This window comes from Canis lupus, chromosome 13 (genome assembly GCF_003254725.2).
Source record: "Canis lupus dingo isolate Sandy chromosome 13, ASM325472v2, whole genome shotgun sequence".
Taxonomy (NCBI): Eukaryota; Metazoa; Chordata; class Mammalia; order Carnivora; family Canidae; genus Canis; species Canis lupus.
Window position 1 is genome coordinate 43,587,816 of NC_064255.1, and position 22,489 is coordinate 43,610,304.

The window sequence follows — 22,489 nt, forward strand, 5'->3', positions numbered from 1 at the left end:
AAAATACCATCCATGTTTCAATATCTCTTCTATGAATGCTGCACTGATTTTGCCAGCCAAATGCATTTCTCATTTCTGGGCTTCCTTAATACTTTGTGAACATCTCTCCTCTGTGTGAATCCAAATCACATTTCCCACTGCTTTATTTCCTCTACCAGATTCTGAGCTTCTTTAGGATAAAAGCAAGTGTTCAGATTTTTGTTCCCAGCCATAGCACCTGCACATGACATTGCCTTGCCCAATCATATAAATACCTAATTGATAGTTATCAAATTGAATTGTTACTGAACTAATTCAAATCACTCCATCCTTTCCTTTATTGTTTAATTTATCAGAAGTGGCTTGTGATTTTAACTTCTCCTAGAAATAATGTAGGGATACTACTCTAAAACTACACTAAATAGGAGCTGGTATACAGTTAATTCTCATTGTTTATGGTAGTTAGGTTCTGTGAAGTTGCCTCAAACACCAAATTAGCAAACACTAAATCACTATTCCTAGCAAAAAAAAAAGAAAAAAATATATATATAGAGAGAGAGGCTCCTGTGAACTGCTAGTCACAACATTTTTGGCAACCAATCAACACATAACATACATAACCTTATTTAATGTGTGTTTCTGTTTAAAGATACCTTATTTATTCTATATTGTTGATTCACTAACATTGAACTCACAGCCAACAGCATGCCTGAATGAAGTTTATTTCATGCACGTATTTTTTCTATGAGGCACATCACAGCCTTCTTGCACTTAGGATTACCAGACAGCATTATCAGCACTATACTTGGAGGCAACACCACGGACAGAATCACAAAAATATGAAAAATGTGCCACTAAAAACTTGCAAAAAGGACACTTGTTTACAGTATGGACTGAAATGGGAAGCCATCATTTTGTTCGACCTAAGCTGAAAACATGCATGTTGGGCAACGGAAATTTTTTCCTGCTCTGCACAAGTCCACAAATGAGGACAAAATTACTGTCTTGATTTTGAGGTTAGAAATAAATGTTAGGGGCAGCACGGGTGGCTCAGAGGTTTAGCACCACCTTCGGCCCAGGGCCTGATCCTGGAGACCCGGGATTGAGTCCCACATCGGGCTCCCTGCATGGAGCCTGCTTCTCCCTCTGCCTGTGTCTCTGCCTCTCTCTCTCTCTGTGTCTCTCATGAATAAATAAATAAAATCTTTAAAAAATAAATAAATAAATTTTAGGATGTAGGAAAATTTGCAAATAGAAAATCCATGAATTATGAAGGTTGGCTGGCTATATGTGCTTTTGTGGTATATTGTTATAGTAAGGGTCCACAGTAAGCCTTCCCTGCTGTATCCATATCCTCGTATAAGCCCTCAACACTGCCTCTGATTTTGGCCATGTGACTTGCTTTGACCAGTAAGACATTAGTAAATATGAAGCACTCAGAAGCTTGAAAATGCTAGTGCATTAGGGTTTCTACCATATGAGAAAAAGCCAGTACTATTGAACTAGAAAGGAAGGGCTGGGCAGACACTAAGCATCCACCACAAGACCTGGATGAGGTCATCTCAGATCATCCAGCCACAGTCCAACCACAACATCACTGCAGCCACACAGATCACTCCAAGCCAGTTAGGCCCAACTCAGACCATCCTAAATTGCTGAGCCACAGATTGTGAGCAAGCAAATTGGTTAAAATAAAAATGAAAAGTATAAAGTCCCTAACCAGAGGAAGCAGAGCACAATGGCCTACTACTAACAGGATGTTTAAAACTCCATCCCCTTTGTGTTCTCAAGGAACCTCCCCTCACTTAATTCTTATTTCAGAGTCCTCCCTATTCCCCCTTCCCAGCAAGGACCTACCATAATCTCTTCCCTGAGCCTCTTCCTCTTTTATAAAACTCAGGAAGAGAGGTTATCTCCAAGAATCCTCCATCCAAACGCCCCTGAGGCCTGCCTTTCTTCTCAACATGGGGGTTGGCTGCATGAGAAAGCAGAAATCACAACCACAAATAAGTATCTTAACACATAATCCTGTCACATTTATTTTCTCTGAGTCCCAGTGGCTGTGCTATATAGGTGTGAACTAAATAAAATTTGGTGAAAATTGTAGCTGTAAGCAATGTTTTTACCTCCTTAAATGTCTTTAATATTATTTCAGTGATTCTGTTCAATACTAGCAGTTGAACCATGTGACTAGACGGGAACACGGGGAGACAACAGAAAAAATAGAATGATATAGAATAAGTAATAATCACTCTTGCCAAAAAACATAACTCATTGCTTTCATTTCATGTCCCCTCAGTTTATTTTGAAATGGAAATGAATATGAAAGAAAAAGAGAGCTTATACAAATAAATGCAGCATAACACTCTTTATTATTCAACATCAAGAATTTGAGAGGGATGCCTGCTACAGGTACCTTTTTCTCTCTCTGCTCCTCTCTATAACTTCTTGATCAAGTTAAATCTGGCTCTGCAGCTTCACTCATTAGGAGTATTTGAGCAAAACAGAGTTAGCACAGTAGCCATTCATTCATTCATTCATTCATGTAAACAAATAGATAATCAACACTTCATATGGGCAATGTCCTGGACTGGTAAGGATACTAGTAACACTGATAGTGATTGCTTACATTTATTAAATGTTTACTATGTGCCACCTCTTCTTCTATATCATTTGTGTGTCTCTTGAGAGTCTTTGGGTGTCTCTTCAGGAAACAGGCTGTAAGGTAGAGGCTTACTGATGTGCTATCAAGAACACTTGTAACAGTGAGGGAGGCAGGATTAGGCAGAAAGAGGCAACAGATTTGGGCACAAAGCAGTTGCAACAGAGTAATTAGTTGATCCTGCATGGATCCCTGGAACTACGATAGTCCTGAGTTCAGATTTGTCTTAAATCAAACCAATGGGGTTGGGCTTTTGTATCCCCTCATTGATTAATAATTGGATGGAGGGTGTCTTTGTTTGCTAGAGCAGCCAAACAAAATCCACAGACTGAGTGGCTTAACTGAAATTTATGGAGTCTGGAAATCCAAGATGAAATTGTCAACCAGTTTGATTTCTCCTGAGGCCTCTGTCCTTGGCTTACAGACGGCTGTCCCTTTGCTATCTCACACAGTTGTCCCTCTATGCAAGTGCCTCCCTGTGGCTTCTCTTTGTATGAGCTAATCTCTTCTCATAGGATACCATTAGATTGGATTAGGGCCTACTTTAACAGCCTCATTTTAAACTTATTACCTCCTTAAAAGCCCTATCTCCAAGTAGTGTCACATTGTGAGAAATTGAGTGTTGGAGCCACAACATACGAATTTGGAGTTGACACAACTCAGTCCATAACACTCCATCCTGTGGACCCCCATAATTCATGTCCTTCTCACATGCAAAATGCATTAACTCCTATCTTAGCAGTTCAAAAGATTTAATCCGTCCCAGCATCAACTCTAAATCCAAAATCTCTTCTAAATATCATCTAAATCAAGTTTGGGTGAAACTCATGATTCATCACAAGGCAAAATTCTCCAGCTGTGAATCTGTAAAGACAGACAAGTTATCTGCTTCCAAAATACAGTGGTAGGACAGGTACAGGATAGACTTATAATTTTAAAAGGGAGAAATTGGAAAGAAGAATGCATCATGGGTCCCACATATGTGGAATATGCTACCTCCAGAATGGAAAACAAAAGCTTGCCAAGTATTTTCCTTCTTTCTCAGTGGTAAGAAATATGACATAAAACAATCCCTCTAACTTTGGAGGAAACATCCTTGCATTTTAGGGTAATAGACCCTTCAAACTTCAGACAGTGAAGACTCTTCAAACTTTGTGTAGCAGCTCCCTGGATATTTATCCATCTCTCATTCACCCTTTGGGGAGTGTCTTACCAAAGACTCCAAAGCACTCACCACCTGTTGCTGATTAACATGCTATAAATAAGATTGGACAGAGGGAGAACTTGATCTGTGGAGAAGTAGTAAACAGGTGCCTCAGCTAATTCCACAGGATGATCAAAGTTGTATAGCCTTTCAGGGCTGACTTTATACCCTTCCACAGGGGGCAGAACCTTGAGCTACACAGTTTACTTCAATGAAGAGCAGTTCCTGAAAAAAAAAAAAAAAACCTTATGGATGAGTCTTTTAGTCCTAAAGGAAGTTCTCTGCAGTCCACCAATGCATTCACTACAATTACTATGAGTGCTTTTATTCCTTAAAACAAACATGAGATAACAACTGTTTTTTTAGGGAGACTGAATAACTTGTCTCAGATTATGAAAATAATAATTTGCAGAGCTGAAGTCACATCAGAGAGATTAGCACATGCTTCTTGACCCCTGACTACTATGCTATATCATTCCTTTAAAAAAAGAAAAGAATTGGGCAGCCCGGGTGGCTCAGGGGTTGAGCGCCTGCCTTCAGCCCAGGGTGTGGTCCTGGAGATCTGGGATCGAGTCCCACATCAGGCTCCTTGCATGGAATGGAGCCTGCTTCTGCCTCTGCTTATGTCTATACCTCTCTCTGTGTGTGTCTCTCATGAATAAATATTTTTTTAAAAAGAAAAGAAAAAGACATAATCCACATTCTCAAAGAGGTAAGCAGTATCAGATGTTTCATAAAAAAAATGGGCAGGATAATTTCACATATTCTCAACACAATGGTGCTTTACAGTATGAATCTGTCCACCTGGTGAGTCTTTTAGTCCTAACGGAAGTTTCAGACTTCTCTTCTCGCATTTCAAACCCAAGAACCCTGTTCAGATTCAGGGTTAAGGCTCAGCTAACATGTTTGGTGGTGGAAATGGCTTTATGAAACTGCCTTTCAAGCCATGGAACACCAGGGATCTGAGAATCTTTGTCCAAGTCTAAAAGTTATTTGCAAATTCAGGGACATTACTCCACCCTTTGGAGTTGACAATAGCTAAGTAATATTTGACCTTGCTATGCTGGTCAGGATAGGAAGAGATGACACATTCAAACTTGGTTATTTGGAGAAAGTCTAATCAAGGGACTCTGCAAAAGTGAGGCAGAGTTTAGGGGGATCAACAGACACAGAATCCAATACCTAGACCAACTAATAGTGAGGTCCCTTAAAGGGACTGGTGAGAGAGAGTGGCTTTATAGGAGGGTCACCTGATACCGAGGGGAGCCCACAAGGTGGGAGCTAAAGTAACAGATACTGTGACTTCACTGTCCTCCCACCCTCTAATCTGCTGCTACTGGGTTCTGTTGGCCAGATCCAAAAGGAAGCCAAAAGGTCACAAAGCCCTCTCTATTATCCATATAGGATATCATCCTGGGACATCAAGGAGAGTGAATAAAGGGTGGAGAGTGGGTCTGGAGGGGCAAATAGGAATATCAAACACACTTTCTAACTCTATTATACTGTGCCTTAGGTATAAGTTTTGGTTTAATGCATCTCTCAAGACTGACCCAAGTAGAGAACACTAGAACTCTCTTGTCGTCAGTATAGATGTATACTCCCATAGTTAAGAAGTCGGGAAGCTAGATTGGAATCTAGTCTGTCTGACTTCAAAACACTACATCTTAATCATGACGCCAAGCTCTTATTCAAATGGCTGTTGGAAAATTAAGTGAGCTAAATTATTTGGCATGTCTGGCTCAAACCTGACAGATGTATGAGGTTCAATACATGTTTGCCAAAAGAAATCAGATGAATGAATGAAACTCATGCTGAATGTCCACTCAGTATTGGTGTAGCTTATTGTATAAGAAAGACTCAGTGTATGTTAAGGAAAGGGGACAGGGAAAGAAGTAGTGTTTATTTGCCACGGACTATACCACAACCATTAGATGTGCGAAGTTCATTAAATGGCTTGTGTGACATCCAAGTATCAGATAATTCTGTATGGATTTCTAGAAAGAAAAGAATGTCCAAGCAAAAATAGACTTTTGGTAACCATAATGTTTGTGGTAGGCTGAATATCTCAAAAGTAAGGCCACTTCCTAATTGTTGAAACCTATGTACATTTACCTTGTGTAGTAAAAGAGTAAATATTACCTTATATTGTAAACAGTGTGACTAAGTTAAAGATTATGGGAAGGGTTGCTTATGCCACCCACCCAGACGCCCTGTGAAGTTGAGCAGTTTTCAACTATGGCTGTCTCATTCCAGTTATCTGGCCCATTTTCACACCACCTTTCCCCTTGTGTGTGTCTATCTCAACGTGCCCTCTGCCTCTCTCTCACAAGCATACATGTGACTAAGTTAAAGATTATGAGAAAAGTTACTTATGCTGGTATCATGGAGGACCCAAAATGCAATCACATGTGTCCTTAGAAGAGATATTGGGTGGCACAGTCGGTCAAGCGTCTGACTCTTGGTTTTCAGCTCAGGTTGTGATTGTGATCTCAAGGCCCTAATCTCAGAGTCACGAGATCTAGCTCCCCTCTGTGCTCAACGTGGAGTCTGCTTAGGACTCTCTGTCCCTCTGCCCCTGCCCCCTGTCTTCTCAAGCTCTCTCTCTCAAATAAATAAACAAATCTTAAAAAAAAAAATGCTCACTTTCGGAAACCATCAGAAACTGGAAGAACAAGGAGGAGATTCTCCACTGGAGCTTCTGGAGAGAGTGTGGCCCTGCCAACACCTTAATTGTGGGAATTTGGCCTCCAGAACTATAACAGAATAAATTTCTGTTGTTTTAAACTGCCAAATGTGTGATAATTTGTTACAACAGCAATAGGAAATAAATACAATGCACTTACAAGTGATACTTTATTGGATTGTGCTAGCTTTCAAAGGAAACATATGGCAAAAAAAATTATTGTTGCTATAATAAAGCCTGAATTGTAGGGAAAAAAATTATTGTTATAAAAATAAGGAAACCCCCCACATTTTGTTGAAGAACTACCTTTCATTTCCCCAAAGCCTTGAAGCTAGCTAAGAATGAAGCTTGCTGCCAATGAATTATACGAGTGTGTGGTATGGGGGAGGGTTAGGTGACAGGAGGGAAGAAAGTTGAGTCTGGAAGTGGGCAGTGCCGCTGGGGAGCTAAATGATGCTGGAGGGAATGCCCATTGGATCCTCCTATAAACCACAACTGGGAGCACATGCCATGATTACCTCTGAAAAGTGATTTAAAAAAAAAACTGCACTCAAATCCATGCACAAAGGTAAGAAGGAGCTCTAATCATTTCAGGGAGAGGAGATTTTGAGAGAGATAGTAGTGGGGAAAGAGGATATTTAATGTGCCCTCCACCTCCTTGGAATGGCAAAAAGTTCAATGATTATGATACAGATTTCATTCTAGTCCAAACAGAACAGATACCATTTGGAGGAACTAACCAGGAGCACAGTTCTATGGGTCAAATCAAAGAAGGCATGAATGCCAATGCCTGACATTGAACTTGCTAACTTGCTGTTTATTTTCTCTCCTGCATCTGTGTTTTCCCACAACACTGTGACTCTGTTAATTAGAAATCCCAGGTCTAAAACAATGCCTGGAACTTCAGTGACATCCATCTTGGGCATTTATGCTCTGGGGGAAGGGTCCGTTATATGGAATTTGGCCTTCATTGTCTTTGGAATACCTTCTGAATATCCCATGGAAGACAGTCAAAGAGCTGCCCAATTTCATATAATAGACCTTCATTTGAGGCTTCAGTCAGACTGGGACTCTTGACAGGGCTGGATTTATAAGGTAAAAGGCTTTAAGGTCTTCCATACCTATCAATTCAGTCTGCAGTCAGAAACTGTGGGTTTAGGGATAAGCTTCAAAACGCTGGACCAGAGGCAAAAGCTCTTGAGTCCCAATCCTTTGTTCCTTCCTAAAGGCACATCGGCACTGGTGAGGCTTTAGAAGCTACTGGAAAATTCAAACCAATTAACTAATAATTAAGGCATTTGTATTAAAACAACAGTGCATGATGGGTTTGGTAAAATTGATTTTTCCATAAGAGAAGTTTAAAATAAATTAGCTATTTCAAGAGAATCATGGTTGTCAGCAAATAGAAATGTCATATGCTTAACTGAAATCACAGTAATGCTCTGTGTTAGTCATCTGACTTCTTTGGGTCTCAGTTCTTTCATCTGTAAAAGGACGAGATTGAAAAAAATAATTATAGCCACGTTATAATCACCAATGGTCTAGCAACCTATGACTCAATCACTAAAAGCTAGAAATGTTCTGCTTCTATGATGATAAATCACTTCCTTAGTGCTCTAAATGTACTTAGGAAGAAATCAGAATTTACTGGATAGCAGTGGAAATTAGTCTATTATAAAGTGTTTTTTATTATTGGAAAACACAAAGTAACAATGCAGCAGTTGCCTGGGAGGTGGAGACCCTGGAGATAGACAAATCCAGTGATTTGAGGGACTAGGTTAGCTTTTTGTATTGAGCATGGAGATACTGTGAGCTCTTTGGGTACATGAACTGTATTTACAACATGCCTGGAACATAATAGTGGGTACTCATGCCCACTATTACGGGCATGGGAAGGCCTATTGTTAGTCCTTTATTTTCAACACAGCCATGAAGAGGACAATCACAATTACCTAGAAATTTTGGGCATTGTATCTGTGTTCAACTCTGTTGGAGTTTCAGTAAAGGTTTTCCAAGGCAACAAATTGATGATGCTCATAATTATACTCAGTACATTGTGTTCTTAAAATACTATATCAAAGTTCCATGTATCTTCAAACCCTTTGTATAGACCTTCTTGTTCTTTCCAACAATTCCCTACAAAACAGTAGGTTTTATCCTTCTAGTTTACAAATAGAAGAAGCAAGCTATAAACATGACTGTAAATTAGAGTTTTGCCCATGGTATTAAAGTTAACTTCTCTCTCACCTGTCACAACAGTGTTAGGGTCAAGGTCCTTCCTGGTTCTTTTAACAAGTGTCCAACTCTAAAATCCCCACAACCAGAGCCACTGTTCACAGCTTCAAATACAGCAGTCATGAGCTTGGTCAAGGATGATAATACTGACTTCTCATATTTCTTTCACTAAGATCACCAGCAATTTCTAATTGCCAAATCCAGATAACTATTTTTAATCCTCATTCTATTAGGTATATCTTAGGTATTTACATGTTTATGTATTTTCTCTATTCTTTGGCTTTTGAGGTAGAACTTTCCTATTTCTTCTCTTTTTTTATTTTTTTTAAGATTTATTTTTATTTATTTATGATAGAGAGAGAGAGGCAGAGACACAGGCAGAGGGAGAAGCAGGCTCCATGCTGGGAGCCAGATGCGGGACTTAATCCCGGAACTCCCGGATCACGTCCTGGGCCAAAAGCAGGCGCGAAACCGCTGAGCCACCCAGGGATCCCTGTCTTCTCTTTATTCTATTACCTTCTCTCATCCTTTAACAATCCTTCAAATGTTAATTTTCCCCAGGTTTCTAAACCAGCTCTTCTCATTTGGTCCATCCATAATCATCTGCTTTTGTGATTTTAAAAACAATGGTTTTTGCTGAAAACTTTGTCATCTGACCCTGAATTTAATTACATCTAGACTCCCTGCACACATTTCAGATTTAGCACTTAACTCACCTTGTAAGTTCTAAGGTGGAACTCATAATATTCCCCTGCAAGTCTGCTTCATCTCCAGCATGATGCACTTCTATTAATAGTACCCACATCTTCAGACACCTTCATCAGACTAACTCTACTTCTCATAGCACATCTAATGGATAATCAAATCTTTGGATTCTACTTCAAAAAAATGCTTCTCTAATGTCTTTTCTTGTTTCCATTCCTGCTTCCTCTGCCATAAGTCATATTATCATCGCCATTTTGGTTTTTATACTTCTACTCTTCTTCCAGTTGTCTCTCTCTCTAATCTTGACCATTCTTTACACTGCCACCAGAGTCACTTCCTTACAGGATGAAGCTGATTGTATTTCTGTCTTACTTGAAAACCTCACTGAACCTTCAGAGCTTTCTGTAATTTGAAATAAAATTTTAACTTCTGCATTTGTCACATGAATGTGTTAATAGTTGGTTCCAGCCTCTCTCTGGCATCATCTTTTACCACTCTTTGCCAAACGTTACTACTGAAATTGAACTTCCTTAACTCCCCTCATATCCAAACTTTTTCAGGATTCTACTTTTCTTATTATTTGAGGATTGGTTAGTTGCTCCTCCTCTCAGAGTTTTTAGATCTTATGTACTAAGGTGCCAACTTACCAAATTGTACTATAATTTCTCCATTTATGTCAGTTTACATCATTAGACTATATTATCAATTTCTAAGTGCAAGATCCTTGACAAATCTAAAAAGTGGAACATAATATGCATTATATTTTAGACATAAAATTACATTTTATGGTGTTTTTAAAAAGAGCTATGGTTTCAAATTGTACAAATACTAAGTACACCAGACATTGATAGCTTATTCACCTCAGATAAGAGTATTTAATGGCTGGTCAAGAAATTGTATTTAACATCATTAAATGTACTCTTTTTAATAAAGATTTTATTTGTTTGTGCATGTGCATAAGCGGAGGAGGGGTAGAAGGAGAGGGAGAGGGACAAGGCAACTCCCCCTAGCCCAGAGCCTGACATGGGACTTGACACTGGGCTCTATCCCAGGACCCTGAGATCATGACCGGAGCTGAAGTCAGATGCTTAACCGACTGAGCCACCCAGGTGCCCCCACTAATCTACTCTTGAAGAATAAACTCCACTGTCTTGTGTTCTTCCCTGAAATATTCACTTTTTGAAACCTATGGTTGCTATAAAATATTGCTCGAAATGTGACAGGATAATAAGAAAAATGTAATCGTAGAATGTTCTCTTCATTGGTTGTAACAGAAGACTTCCTTGAGAGTGATGAATTACTTTGAATGCAAGCTATGAAATTGTTCATAAGAACTTAATAAAACTTAAATTTCTAAATAATTCAGGGTGTTTTATCACTCCAAAAGGATGGCAGCAACTCCATCACTTTAAGGTTTGTTATGCTTCCCCAAGTTAAAAACAAATGCTATTTTATCACCTTGGCTTCATTCTGTGAAAAAAAAAAAATCCCATTGTCTACTTCTTTTACAAAAATTTTTATTGCTTTCCTTGTTTTGTAAGACTTTGTTGATGGTAAAATTTCTGGCTTAAACTTGTTACCTCATTCAGAGCATTTTAAAAAGAAGAAAAAAATATTCCCTTTATTAATATCTTTGATTTGAGCATGTTTTGATATTGCCACCTACACCATTGAAATTCTCCCTTCATTCCATCAACATATCAGATTTGGGCATAAATATTGGTGTTGCTACATTCCCTATTTTCAATCTATTCTTAAGCAGCAAACAGTCATTGAGAATCTGCAAGTGGAAACTATGAGTAAGTCTTTGGAAACACAGAGAAAGGGACAATTCATTCTGACTGAAGAAAGTGGAAAGTAAACATCTTATCTTGAACAACAATATAATTAAACTGTACTACTTTAAATTATTTGATAAATGCAATAAGATGTCAATTCCAGTTTCCATAGAATATTCTAAAACACTTCAAAGGCAAACATCTTCAAAATATTTATATTGAATGTATAAGCAGCAGGCAAGAAAACCAGAGATGATAGATAGATAGACCAAGGAGACAGACACAGCTACATAAAGATGATTGACTTGCTTATCTATTTTGCAAATGTTTTAATATTAGAACTCCAAATGTGGTTAGACTTTTAAAAATTAGGAGGAAATATTCAAAGGCATAAAATTGAGGGTTTTCAATATATTTATTCTTTTTTGAGTATTTGAGCAAAAACTAATATAACAGTGGGCACTATTTCATAGTTTTTTTGCATAATTAGATATTCATATGAAGAGTAATTAATTTGGACTTATATTTCACATTTGACATTGCAATAAATTACAACTGAATCAAAGAACATGTAACTTATTTTATAAAGTACAGAAGAAAGTATAGTATATTTAAATGTGGAACATTTAATATGAAGAAAGAGAAACTCAAGCCATTCAAAAAAGTGGAGGTTATTAGAGATAAAAGGGACTCCTGGGTGCCTTAGTGGTTGAGAGTCTGCCTTTGGCTCAGGGCATGATCCCGGTGTCCTGGGATCAAGCCCCACATTGGGCTTCCTGCATGGAACCTGCTTCTCCCTCTGCCTATGTCTCTGCATCTTTCTTTCTGTGTCTCTCATGAATAAATAAATAAAATCTTAAAAAAAATAGAGATAAAGTATGCCTGACCACATAAAGATAGCTTTTTGTAAGGCAAAATACAGTAAACTTTAAAACAGCAGAATGAGGAAAACATAGCAGGTAAACATAATAGATAAACTTTTGCTACCCAAATTATAGAGAAAACTGAAGTTAATATATATAGTCAGTGTACAGATTCTGTTTAATAGGTAATCAGAAATAATACACAAATAGAGAAATTCTAAAAGTTAGCTAGTATTTGGGAAATCTGCCTCCATTCTAAAAATAAAGATCCTTTAAATAATTTTAGTCATTGTACTTTGATTTTTTAAAAAATGATTTTTAACAAGCCTAATGATGTAACAAATAGGCAGTCTTATAAATGTCATTTGACAATATGAATAATGCCAGCCCTTTAAAAGTAATATGGCATTAGAATAGGCTCTGAGAATTCACTTACTGGCCTTTGTCTGTATAGCCCTAGAAAAATAAGCTGAGGATGGAAAACTAAAAGAATTCATTTAATTTCAATGAAAAAATGGCAACATCCTAAGTTCTGAAAAATAATGTAATAGTTAACTAAAGAATCTATTAATAAAATGCTATCCTATAAAATAGATGTGAGCTATGGCAATGCTAGGAAATGTCAACATAAAATTATATTAAACGTAAAAGGGACCAGATGGAATTAACAGATATATATAGAACATTCCATCTAAGAGCAACAGAATACACATTCTTCTCAAGTGCACATGAGAACCTCTTCGGGATAGATTATATGTGAGACCACAAAACAAGTCTTAACAAATTTAAGAAGTTTGAAATCATATCAATAACCTTTTTAAGCCACAATGGTATGAAACTAGAAATCAGTTACAAGAAGAAAACTGGAAAATTTACCAAAATGTGGAGATTAAACAACATCCAAAAATTAAGAATAGAAACCTAAATGTAAATATTAAGTGGAAATCAGTCTTTGTGATGTCCTAATTCTTTTCCCGAAAGGGAAACCATGAGCTAAGGAGTAAGAAGACAGTAAGTCTTGAACTGTGTTGGAAAGAGATTTAGAAACATTAGTTGGGAACATAAGTTCAGGATCAGTGGCCAAATTGTTGCTCAGAGTATTTCATTTTTTTGGCACAGCTTTTATTTTTTTATTGTTTTGTTTTGTCCTGTGGTGGTATAATTTTTTTACCCTTTGAATTATGACATACAGACACCAATATGTAGACATAGGGTAAAACCAATATTAAATGTTCAGTTTGATGCCAGTTTACAAAGGTGTACATCCATGTATCTACCCCAGACCAAGATATTGAATATTTTTAGCACCTCAGATGATTCCTTATAACCCTTCCCAAACAATACCCCACTCAAAGAAGTTATTATTCTGACTTCTATCATCATCGGTTGGTTTTGCTGGTTCTCAAACTTTACATAAATCAAATTATAGTCTTTAATCCTTTGCATGTGTTTTCATCCAAATCAGCATAACATCTGAGAATCATTCATGTTGTTGAATGTATCAGGACTTCATTCTTTGTTATGGCTGTGTAATATTCCATTGTACGAACATACCACATTTTAATTATCCATTTTCCTATTATGAGATTTCTTTGGACTACCTTCAGGTTTTGTAATCAGAAATAAATTTGCTTGTAAATGTCTTTTGGTGAACATACATGGTCATATCTCTTGGATATATACTTAAGAACAGAATGGCTGAGTTGAGGGCCAGGTGTATATTTCACTGTAGTAGAGTCTGGCACATTGAGGGGGAAAAATGAATCAGCAGTGGACCTGTCCGGTTAGCAGTGGGCCCTATAACCTCTACAGTCTTACTTATTTGTATTGTTTGCTACTATAGCTTGGTCTAAAAAGGCTTTGAGTTTACAACTTGTAACAGAAAAGGAAGTTATTAGCACACTGATTCATCTGAAATTATAAACATCAAATTTTCAGAGGTAATGGCTTTCAAATATTTCAGTCAAAGAAAGGCAAACTTTTTAAAGTATGGTCAACCCATCTTCAGAGAGAGGTCACCTCAACGTCAAGAACAGTAGTTGTTTTTCATCTTCCTAGAGATGCGCTCAGGGTGGGTGCTGTCCTGTGCTCACGAACCTCCTGTGCAGTGGCTCTGCACTCACCTTCATCCCTGGTGCCCCCACACTGCCTGATGAGCAGCCTAATTGGCCTTGCTCAGTTGCTGCTGCCACAGGGCTCAGAGTTTAGGCCAAGGCAATCATCTTTGAGCACATTTCTACTGCAAGGATCTTTCTTTTTCTTGTATTTCACTTAATAAAATTAGTCACTACACATGGTGGATTAGCAACAGCAGCAGCAGCTCAGCTTCCTCGGATTTACATGAATTTATTCTCAGTGGAGAGATCAAGAGGCAATTTATTCAGTTCTTGGCCTTGTTAGGAGTTCCCATCATCTGACCCTGCAGCTCTGTCTGAATAGCATGTTTGTGATTATTTATTATTTGGGAGGATTATTCCCACTTTTGCAGGCAGCCACCAGGAGATCATTTCCTGATTCTAATTTTTTTTTTCTGAGTTAGTTTTATAAAAGCAAGAGGGAGTAATAAAATAAAAGGTAAAAGTTTTAAAAAGTGAGCTAAAATGTCAAAATTTTTATCACAGGACACCTCCCAAAGCCCCTATTTTTGCCAAAGTGATTATCAGGATATTTCTCTGAGTGATAAGAGCTGTGCTTTCAAATAGACTGTATCTCTACACTGTGCATGCATAGTTAATAAATTGGGAATTCAGTTTTTCAAGAGTGGCGGATATTAGCATTGTATTGGCCTAAGGCTCCGGCGAGAGAAGAGGCAGTCTTTCTGGATGTCTAGACCAAATGGGAGCTAAACAGGAGGGAAGACATGATGGTGCACAACGATCCTTTCTCCTTTCACACCCATAGATTTTACTGTAACTCTACAGTTGCAAAGAGCTGAATCCAGAGTCACCAAGAGCTCAAATGTAAAGGTGCCTTTGCTTGCTGGCTTCAGAAGACATGGATGAGGCTAGGCAAGTAATTAACGTGTTCCGTGCCTTACTCTCCTCATGTGCAGACTGTGCACAGCAGCAATGCCAACACCGTAGGACTTTGGTGGAGGTTAGTGGAATCAGGCCTTGCGAGGGCATGGCATGGCCCTTGGCCCATGGCCCTTGGCCCTTGGCCCTTGGTAGCATTTAGTAATAGCCACTGTGATGATTATTGTGACAGTTCTTGTCCTTGCCTTTCTTCTCCTTCTCCCTCATCCTGTTCCTATTCTTCCTCTTCCTCTTCCAACCTCCAATTCCTCTTCCAGCCTCCAATTCTTCTTCCAGCCTCCAATTCCTCTATAAAAGAACCACAAACTGTGCATTCTCAGTAAACTGGCCCATGTAATTAGAAAAAGCCACAGAAAACCCAGATAGATAGACTCTGGCCTTCTTTTGTTGTATATAATAAATCAGCATTCCTCATTTCCCTTGCAGATCGGTTTCAGATTCTTCCAATTCAGAAAGCTGTTGCTTCTATTCTTGTGTTTTAGCTCTACAGCATCATTTGTAGTTTTACAGGTTATCTTTCCAGTGAGAGAAACTGAAAGTCTGTATATTGTGGTTTCTGACGGTGGGCAGCAACAGTAGAGCTTTCATGCTGAAAGTGGCTTTTTTTTTTTTTCTCAAAAGTAATTTAGACTTAAAGGGAAGGTGCTAAGATGTTGTAGCATAGAACTAGTATTTTCACTCTTCCCTCTTCTTGCCCCCATTTGAGAATGTTAGCCAATTAGATGGTTATTGTGTGTTACCTGTGTGTGTCCTGGCCAACGAGAAGAATGTCTGGGTCATCTGGTCTTGCACAGAGCTCTGTGGGAGAAGACCACAAATGTACCTACCTGGCTGTGAGGTTAGCAGGCTGGCACACTGTAGGTGTGCTCTCACCCTGACCCTCTGCACACTCCAGGCTTACATCACTCATAGAAGAATTTACACCGGCAATCTTTGCTTACTCTCCTTACTGGAATACTGACAAACATTGGATGCCTTCTCTTCCATGCTAGAACCAGACTCTCCCATGGAAAGGTCACATCCTCATCCACATAGTAATGCCCAAGGGTTTCTGAACTTTTATCTCCAACTCCCCCTCACAGCCTATGCAGCATGAATTATGAAGATATTTTAATATTTGTATAACATATATCTTATCTCCTTTGGTTATACAGAAATTATGGGTCTGCCTCCTTGAGAGTTTTAAATCTATACTTGTAGATTTCTATGTAAGAAATTTCATAGGTTAGATTCATTTAAAATTTCTGCATCTAGCATGCTAAAGTGTAAAATGCACTGTATCTGATATAACTAAGCAATAAAAAATGGATCGGGCATCTGGTATTACAATTTTGTAGGTAGACTATCATTTTTGCTTCATGAATTCCAAGTTCTCAGTTACTCAGAGAAAGAGTGGGAGATGCTGATGTTCAACTATTAATCATTTAAAACCATCACATAGGAATTGCAAGTTTTCTTTGCTCCCTGGAAAACTTCTTAGAGAATCTGGATGTTAATAAGGGATTGGAGAGGAGGAAGGAATATTTACACATTTTCAGGAAATCAGGGAAGCGAGGGCTGGTTCCACAGGACAAAAATCCACACATGCAGTAGCCAACAATATGGCACTGCTTTGAGACCAGCTAGGAAGCTACAGTGTGCTGTAAAGAAAGCAGTTGATAAGGTCTAAAAAATAAGGATTCCTAGTTAGTTAGACTACCCTACTGGTGTACTGTGTTTAGTTTTAATCACCATATTTGTATATGTGGAACAATGAGGATGTTGTGCACGTTTTGGTCTTTTCATTGAGAGAGAGAGAAAGAGAGAGAGAGAAAGGCAACACAGTAATGCTCTGGAGGAGTAGCTGAGAAACTATTACCAGGTACTCCCTTTGCTTTTAACTGTACACATTCCTATTGTTCAGATTCCTTACTATGTCCACATAACTATTTGTATTGAAAATAAAATTGAGAAATTTTAAAAAATCACTTGGAGAAATTCAAAGACAATGTGATAACAAAAATAATGATAATACAAAATACCTTTATCATGCTTGGTATGTACCAGACACTGCTCTCAACACTCAATATAGATTGGCCATTTGGGATGCCTGAGCAGCTCAGCGGTTGAGCGTCTGCCTTGGGCTCAGGGTGTGACCCTGGAATTCGGGATTGAGTCCCACATTGGGCTCCTGCAGGGAGCCTGCTTCTCCCTCTGCTTATGTCTCTGCCTCTCTGTCTATGTCTCTCATGAATAAATAAATAAATAAAATCTTTAAAATATATATATATAGATTGGCCATTAATCCTCATAATAACCTTAGAAAATAGAATCATTACCCCATTTTACAGATGAGCAAAGCAATGCACAAAGAGGCTAGGTAACTCGACCCCAGGCACACCCCTGGCAAGTGGAGAATGATGATTTGAAGCAAGACAGTGTGGCTTCAGGTTTTAGGCTATCGAATAAATATACTTTAAAATAACTAAGGTAAAGGAAGAAGTCTGAGAGTGTGATTTTTATCTGTATACATATGAAGAATTTAAAAAGGTAGGAAAGTTTATTTGTTTATGTCCACAGAGAACCCTGTTCATAAAACATGAGCCCTAATTAAAGCAGAAAGAAATGAAATTTAATGTACAAAAGAATTTGACTTCAGTTGCAGAAACTCTGGAATGGCGAACCAGGAAGGTGACTTTGAAAACATGACTTTATTATTAAAAATACCTCTGTAGGGTAATTATGGTAATTAAACTTTCCATCTTCACCATTATTGCTGTCTTCTTTGTGATCCAGTGTCTCTCCATCTCTAATTCCATTTCCTTAGCCTTATTTACAAATTGTTCCCTTCCAACCATCAAGTATATTCGAATGCCTTAAGGGATACTATCTTGAACACTACCCACCCTCCTTTATTACAGTAACAATTTCATTTGATTGGCCCCATTACTCCTACAGGGATGAAATTAAGATGATTAAAAAAAAACATATAAAACGAATCATTAGGGTAGTCTACGTGAAGTACATTCAGGAAAACTAAGATTTTTGAAGCTCACTTTTTTAGGACACAATTTTCCAGTACATAAGGAAAAGGCCATAATAGCCATGTTTTCCAAAGAAATGTCATAAAGAAATTTCTTTAGTAAAATAGCTAATGGACTGGTAATTGTATACTTTATTGAATATGCCAGTACTTATCATTAATGTGATCCATAAAATGAATATCTCGGACTCTATTCAGATTAGAATAGCAAATGAACTAACAATGGTTACAAATTAAAATCTAGGCTATAGCACTGACCATGAGGGGCACCTTATTTTAGAAAGAAGGAAAGTATTGAAACTGAGTTATTTTGTAAATGTGATAGATCATTTTCTCTCCTAGTTGTAGGTCTCATGATCAAGAAGGTTGAATCTTGCCATTTCATGCATCAGAGAACCTCCTTTCTTTAGTGAGAAATAAAATTAGGAGAGGTTTTCTCAGGAACCCTGATACCCCCCCCCCATCCCCACCTCCATCATATACTCACCAGTTCCATAAAGTCAGACATGAAATGTTTCTCTTGCTTAGAATATATGTAATGGAGGATGTTCACACTCCTACAAAATAAATTGTAATCTTTGCACAATTCCTTGTATAATACCTATATTGCCAGGTTCCTCTTCTCTTTACAAAAGCACAGTGAAATGCAAAAATCTAAGAGAAAAATTATTATTTAGATAACCTTGAATCCTTGTCAGTGTATACAAGGATAACTCATAAATAAATACTATTATTTTAAATATTATTTGTAGCAACCCTTATATGTAATCAAAGTGAAAGAACTAGTTTGTCATGACACTGTGGGAGAAAACTGATACTGGACCATGTCATACCAAGTCTGCCATTGGCCTAGTGACTAATTAGAATCGTACATCCTTGCCTACAACAGAACAGTGTTCTCCTTCCTCCCTCTAGTTTGCTTGAATTAAAAAAAAATGAATCCTTGAAAGAAAAATAGAGGCAATTGCTTTCTCTGTGTTTCAAAGATAATATGATATTTAACTATCTGGATCTTGGAGGTCAAACAGACCTGGGTTCCAGCCCTGGCTCTGCTAGATGCTAGATTTGTAACCCTGAACAAGTTACATAACCCCTTTGAGCTTTGGTTTCTTTATCTATATAATAAGGCCCATTAAATAGAGTCAAAGCATTAACTGTTATTAGTAGAAGAGGTAGTTATTCATCATTGTCTGGCACATTTTCAGGAGAAATCTGATTACATAAAAGTTCCCTCCTTTCTTCTAACAAATGCATCAACCCTTCTGAATAAATATTTGTAAAACACTATTTTCCCAAAAAGTTACCATGAGAATTAGTTTCATTCTTTTCAAATATGGTCGTTATATAAACAAATAATTATTGCGATTCAGGGGAACTAAAGTTAATTTGTTACGACTACAACTAATCAGCAAGTCAATCCTGGAGTCTTTGCTGCCTGAAGTGAGAGTCTTGGAGATGAAGGAAGCAGAAATGCCATTCCAGAAAGAGTTTACCAGCACAGCTCAAGACCAAGAGGCATGGCAACATATATCAAACTTGAATGTGCCCCAGAATCACCAGGAGAATTTGTTAAGACATAGATTTCTGGGCCTCATCTCCAGAGTTCCTGATAATAGGTTTCAAGTAAAGCCTAAGAATTCACTGTTCTAATGTTTTGTAGTTGATTTTAATACACCTGGCCTAGGACAGTATTTTGAGAACCATTGGAACAGGATGATGTTGGGAGACTCCAGAGACTGTGCTTTGTTATTGATGAAGTAGTGCATTGAGCACATATAACCAGAGACAGGCCAGAAGAGACAGATAGAACCCAGATCATGGAGTAACTTGGTATCTACCGAGGGGTATAAGTTTAATAGCAGGCCCAGTTCACAAGGATCACTGCTGTGGGAATGGATTGAGGAGTAGGAAGTCTGAAGCCTAGTTGGTCAGTTGAGAAGTTGGTGTAATGATCCAAGGAAGAGATGGTGGGGGCTTAAGTCAGAGAGGGAACAAAGATGAAGTAGACAGAGCCTGATGATGTATGAGATAAAAAAAGGGAAGGAGCCTGGTTTGAAGATGTTGTTCAGGGACTCAATCCATAATAAACTATATAAACTATAATAGTTCTAATTATATGTTAAAAATTGTTTTTGAATTATTTCAGTGATTTAAATCAATAACAAAATAGAACAGGTTTGAAAAAATGTAATAGGTTCCAACCAACTCTGAGTCTTCTGGAGATCTATATTCATTTAGTAAGCAATTACCAAAGTGTAATAATGATAGTTAATGTGCACTCAGTGCTTACTCTCCTCAGTATTTTCTTGAATTCTCACAACGCTCTAGAGTGGGCATTATGATCAGCCCCATTTTACAGATGAGGAAACCATGGCTCTCAGGTTAAATCATTTCCTTTTTCAGATAACTTTTATGTGTTAAAAGTTATCTGAATCCATTCTTTTCCACCTGTTTCTGTCATAGGAAGCTGGCCTGTGTGGACAAGCTTCCAGGTGAGTTTAGCCAATGGGAGAACCTGGCAAGAGACCAGAGGTAGGGAAGAGGGTGAGGTCAGGTTTTACTCCCTCCTCACACATTGTCTCACACTGGCTATATTCCTCAACAGAGTGTCACAGATCCTCTGAAAGGGACTTTGTCTACATGTCTACACAGCTTTCTTCCTTCTGCTCCTAGGAACTAATTTTTCTCCTCCATCTTTAGTGTTTAGAAGTAGTAACACGTCTTCTATTTCAATGACTAGGGGGCACCCCACTAACCATTATAGTTTTCTTACAAACTGCTTACCCTTTTACATTAGTCCATTTATGACATTTTCATTAAATTATCCTATGTTGAACAATCCAGGGATACAGGGAAAAGGGTACAGGAGACAGGGATTCAAAATCCCATAGTCTGACTCTAGGCACCAAGCTCCCAGACCCTGCTAAAGTGGAAGAAGAGAAGGCAGGAAGGAGTGGCGAGCAGTGTCTTTTCTCCTGTATTTTGGAACTGAGTGCAGACAAAGGCAAAGAATAACCATCTAGTTAAATAGATTTCTCCAAATCAAGAAAAGCTGAGAGTCTGAAAAGAGATTAGTGAAAAATCTATTCTTTGGCCTCTTGACCAGTTCACCCTAATTGGAAAAGAAAAAAAGACTCTCTACCCAGCCTTCAATATCTTTATATGACAGTAACAGTATGTTTAAAAACAGGGTTTAAAGTACCACCATTATGAAGATAATAAGTGGCAACCCTTGGTTTTCTCTATCTCACACCTCAGTCCAGTGCCTGCCTCTTCCATCAGCAAGACAGGTAGTGAAGTAGTGTGGTGAACAAAATGAGACAGGATGGAGTGAAAGCTTCTGTGAAGTTTCTGAGGGGCAGTTTAAAACTAACAACTTTGGGATCCCTGGGTGGCGCAGCGATTTAGCGCCTGCCTTTGGCCCAGGGCGCGATCCTGGAGACCCAGGATCGAATCCCATGTCAGGGTCCCGGTGCATGGAGCCTGCTTCTCCCTCTGCCTATGTCTCTGCCTCTCTCTCTCTCTTTCTCTGTGTGTGACTATCATAAATAATAAATAAAAATTAAAAAAAAATAAATAAAACTAACAACTTTGTACATGATGTAGGTGACTATTTTATTTAACGGATGACAGGAGAAGAAGCACCATTCTGGACAATAGCTTTGTATTCTCTCATATTCATATCCTGTTCAATTTAAAAGAACTCATTTCTTGCAGTGTGTGGTACCATATTCCTGGTTATAGAGTGTCGTATATAGTGATATATATACAGTTAAATGTAACTGAAGTTAATATACATGAAGTCTTCAGAAAACAGATGGATGTTCAACTTTCCAAAACTGATTAGAATTGTTAATCAGAGTTCAGAGGAGTACAGTCACAGCCAAGATACCAGTTCCATCAGCTTGTGAGGGTTTTCTTAAACAATGTAACAAGTCCCATCTCCCTATCCTAACCATAGGGAAGTTTAAGTTATGCAGCTACCATTTTACATTTAAATATATTAGTTCCTTAGCCTGGAAATAAAGAGCTATGGAGATGTTGCCATAAAATTAAATGTTAGATATTGAAAATAAACATGATAATGTGACCACCATTGAGAAAATAAAAGGCTTGAGAAAAGGAGAACCAATGAAAGTTACTAGATGTAGCAAACCTAGTTTTTCTAGGAAAGTTATAAAGTGAATATTACAAAAGAATTCAAAAAATTTAGAGCTCAAGAGAACAATTCACTTATCAAGACCTGGTTTCCTAATGAATTACAGTATTCAGCATATTTCATTTATGTACATAAAATGATACGTATAGTTTCCTATAAAACCA

General features: G+C 38.0%; 1 protein-coding gene and 1 pseudogene across 3 annotated transcripts in view; one reads left to right on the forward strand and one right to left on the reverse strand.

The window, feature by feature from the left end:
* Positions 1-22,489, forward strand: part of GABRB1 (gamma-aminobutyric acid type A receptor subunit beta1) — a 363,737-nt gene that overhangs the window by 191,002 nt on the left and 150,246 nt on the right. The gene's annotated exons all lie outside the window — the stretch shown is intronic.
* LOC112652342 (dynein light chain roadblock-type 2-like) overlaps positions 1-22,489 on the reverse strand; it is a 41,949-nt pseudogene that overhangs the window by 11,742 nt on the left and 7,718 nt on the right.